Here is a 4676-nt window from a genome sequence, read left to right as displayed (position 1 = left end):
CCATGCACATATGTTCACCTTATCTTTGATAAAGGAGGCAAGAATATACAATGGAGAAAAGACAGCCTCTTCAATAAGTGGTGCTGGGAAAAGTGGACAGCTACATGTAGAAGAATGAAATTAGAACACTCCCTAACACCATATACAAAAGTAAACTCAAAATGGATTAAAGACCTAAATGTAAGGCCAGACACTATAAAACTCTTAGAGGAAAACACAGGCAGAAAACTCTATGACATAAATCCCAGCAAGATCCTTTTTGATCCAGTTCCTAGAGAAATGGAAATAAAAATAAAAATAAACAAATGGCACCTAATCAAACTTCAAAGCTTTTGCATAGCAGAGGAAACCATAAAGAAGACGAAAAGACAACCCTCAGAGTGGGAGAAAATATTTGCAAATGAAGCAACTGAAAAAGGATTAATCTCCAAAATTTACATGCAGCTTCTGCAGCTCAATATCAAAAAAAAAAAAAACAACCCAAACCAAAAATGGGCAGAAGACCTAAATAGATGTTTCTCCAAAGAAAATATACAGATTGCCAACAAACACATGAAAGAATGCTCAATATCACTAATCATTAGAGAAATGCAAATCAAAACTACAATGAGGTATCACCTCACAGCAGTCAGAATGGCCATCATCAAAAAATCTATGGACAATAAATGCTGGAGAGGGTGTGGAGAAAAGGGAACCCTCTTGCACTCTTGGTGGGAATGTAAATTGATACAGCCACTGTGGAGAACAGTATGGAGGCTCCTTAAAATACTAAAAATACATGACTCTTTTTGAATTATAGTTTTCTCAGGGTATATGCCCAGTAGTGAAATGGACATATATACACTACCAAACGTAAAATAGATAGCTAGTGGGAAGTAGCCGCATAGCACAGGGAGATCAGCTCTGTGCTTTGTGACCACCTGGGGGGTGGGATAGGGAGGGTGGGTGGGAGGGAGACGCAAGAGGGAAGAGATATGGGAACATATGTATACATATAACTGATTCACTTTGTTATAAAGCAGAAACTAACACACCATTGTAAAGCAATTATACTCCAATAAAGATGTAAAAAAAAACCACCAACAAGCTAAAAGTAGAACTACCTTATGACCCAGCAGTCCCACTACTGGGCATATACCCTGAGAAAACTATAATTCAAAAAGAGTCATGTAACCACAATGTTCATTGCAGCTCTATTTACAATAGCCAGGACAGGGAAGTAACCTAAGTGTCCATCGACAGATGAATGGATAAAGAAGATGTGGCACATATATACAATGGAATATTACTCAGCCATAAGAAGAAATGAAATCGAATTATTTGTAGTGAGGTGAATGGACCTAGAGTCTGTCATACAGAGTGAAGTAAGTCAGAAAGAGAAAAACAAATACAGTATGCTAACACATAGATATGGAATGTAAAAAAAAAAAAAGTTCTGAAGAACCTAGAGACAGGACAGTAATAAAGATGCAGTCGTAGAGAATGGACCTGAGGACACTGGGAGGGGAAGGGTAAGCTGAGACGAAGTGAGAGAGTGGCATGGACTTATGTATACTACCAAATGTAAAAGAGATAGCTAGTGGGAAGCAGCCGCATAGCACAGGGAGAGCAGCTCAGTGCTTTGTGACCACCTAGAGGGATGCAATAGGGAGGGTGGGAGGGAGAAGCAAGAGGGAGGAGATATGGGGATATATGTATATGTATAGCTGATTCACTTTGTTATAAAACAGAAACTAACAGACCATTGTAAAGCAATTATACTCCAATAAAGATGTTAAAAAAAAAAGAATTATTTGAGAAAAATAACCACAAGAACAATACACGATATATGACATGAGAAGCTCATTGACATGATATCCAATATACCTTACATATAACCTTAAGTTTAGGCTTTTTCTATGTTTATCCTTCAGAAATTTAGGTTGCCTTTACCATATCCAAAAGATTTATTTCAAATATCTATAAATTCAAGGTTCATTTCTTATTCCCTTAATACTTCATTAGTTTTGCCCACTAGTTTATAAATAATTCATAAAAATTACATGTTCTTTACATTTTAAACCAGATTTTAATAAATCTAGTGCCATTGTTTCTACTGTGCTCAAATAATTATTTACACTTATGTCACAGGAAGTAAACATTAGACCCAAGACCTGGACTTTTGCATGAAGAACATTTGGAGCCCCTTTCACACAACCAAATTTGAAGTAGTCCAGTAAAAAGAAGCAGAGTATGGTAGATTTTTATCTGAAATCCTGTTTTTCAGATATTCAAGAAACTTTCTATATACATTTAATATCAGAGATAATTTATTATTTTAATGTGTTGCTAGTCCTTTCTTAATGCAAATATAACATTTTTTTTTTGTAAATTTAGCATCCTTTTATAAGAAAAAGAAATTTGTGGGCATACTTATGTTTTTAAAGATTCTTGATTTAACGGTAGCAATCTTGAAAAATAAATCTACAACTATTTCTTATAAACACTTCTAACTCTGAGAAAGATGAAAGCTAAACAAAGAACAATATTCTTTTGAGTCATATATTTATAAAAAAGGAACCATAAAGCACTACTGCACAGGCACACACTGCCTGGATTGCAGGTGAGGCTGATTTGAGGCTGGGGTGGTGAACGTGCTCACTGTGCTGTTCCCAGAGAGCCTCAGGACACAGTCATCCTGACCTGGCCTGGAGGGTGAGTGTGAGTGGACCTTGCCTACAAGCCACCAGAGCACAGTGGGAATGAAACTTCCTCCATCTGGACGGCAGAGGTAGAGATGGCTCAGTGAAGAGGGTTCACAGGCTATACTTCTCCTAACTAACTTAAAAGAAAAAAAAACAAAAACAAAACAAAAAAAACCACACAATGGTGAGAAAGTTAGCAGCAGCCTAAGAAGAAAAAGGCAATCTTCTCTTCATAAATTAGGAAAGTGGGAAGCTGAGAGAGAGAGGGGGGAATCCTTTCAAAATATGTCATTCCTTTATGCAAAACCCTCCAATGGCTTCCCATCTTCCTCAAAGTAAAAGCCCAAGTGTCTTCTGGGGCTCCTACCACCTATCTGACCTCACAGCCAACCAGTCACCTTGGCCTCCTCACTGTGCCTCAGTTATGCCGATCAGTTTCCCAGTGCGGGGCTTTTGCATTTAGATATTCTCTGCCTGGAGAGTTCTTCCCCTCAGGGTTACCTGGCTCACTTAACCACCCACTTTCTTCTGGCTTATGCTCTGTCACCATATCAGAAGTCCTTTTCGACCACCCTGTCTAAAACAGCAAGCCCTATAACTCTCTATTATGCTTCATTTTTCTTCATCACATTTATACACCCGACTTATGTATGTTTTCTTATTTATTCATTGTTATCTCATTCCCACTAGAAGGTAATCTTCATGAGGCAGAAACTTTGTTAATTTTTTTTTCACTGATGTAAACCTAAAATGGTTCTCGCCACAGAATTGACACAAAAAAATATGTGTTGAATAAATGAGTAAATTCTGATGTGGCACAGAGTTCTAACCCTGTTTCCATTCTGCAGAAACAATACTCAGTTAATATTGTGAATCCACAACATCATGACATTCTCACCAACTTCTTCTACAGAGAGGGAAGTGGATTGAGGAGGCATCCTTGGAAAGTCAAGAGATAAATACAGGAAACATTTTGAGTGCATAAGCTCTCACTGCAAGATCTCAGCAAAGGCAAGAGTTGGGCATTTCCAGGAATGTGTACTAAGTGGATAGAGCAGAAGAAGGTTGCAGGAGTGAATGCACCCCTGGCTGGGTGCAGGGGCCCTGCTAAAGTATCTTTAGTAACGGTATTTCAGGAGGGAAAAAAAGTATGTGACTTCATTTAAGCATTTCTTCCTTGGTACCTTCAGTATACAGAAAATAGAAAGAGAGATTCAGATCTCAAAATTCAGATCTTTAAGTGTCATACAAAGAGATAAGGAGAGTGGCTATCAAATAGATTTTACTGTACAATATCCACATTGTCATGTTACAAAAGAACAAGATGTAGAAATGTGATCCATCAAACAATAGCTGGATAAATCTACGTATAGATGAGGAACAAGGTATGCAAGAGACAAAATGATGAGCTCAGTCTGGAGAAGAAAACCAGAGAATGGAAGACAATTTATGTGAGTGCCTTGAATTTATTAAAAAAAAACAAAACCTTGTAAAAGTATGAATTCAAAAATAATTATGTAAGATGACATTAAAATAATAAAACAGTAAGATGACATTAAGGGGGAGATTACTACACTAAGTAAGCAAATTGTTAACCACAACACTACTGGACAATTAATAAAATGGAAAAAGCAATATATACAGCTGGAAATCTAAATTCTGGTACAGTGAAAATTTTTATTTAATTAATTAATTTATTCTCAGTAGCTCAGTTTAATGATGAAATATTGAAAACTCATGACTTGCACTCACTGGAAGAAGAATAGCAACATAAACCTAAAAAACATATAATAAAACAAAGGGCTATAATGAAGTAGAAAACAAAAACTTATAGGGAAGATAAGTAATTTTTCAAAGATCCTCATAATTAATATTTATGGAACTCCTATTATGTTCCAGAAACCTCGTTTGGTGCTCAACATGTCATACATCGTTTTTACAACCGTTTAATTTCCTTCTTGGGGCAGAATGGACTTGGACCTGATGGTGGAA

The sequence above is a fragment of the Hyperoodon ampullatus genome (genome assembly GCF_949752795.1).
Source record: "Hyperoodon ampullatus genome assembly, chromosome: 9".
Taxonomy (NCBI): domain Eukaryota; kingdom Metazoa; phylum Chordata; class Mammalia; order Artiodactyla; family Ziphiidae; genus Hyperoodon; species Hyperoodon ampullatus.
The sequence above is the reverse complement of the archived record's forward strand: the minus strand, read 5'-3'. Positions refer to the sequence as shown.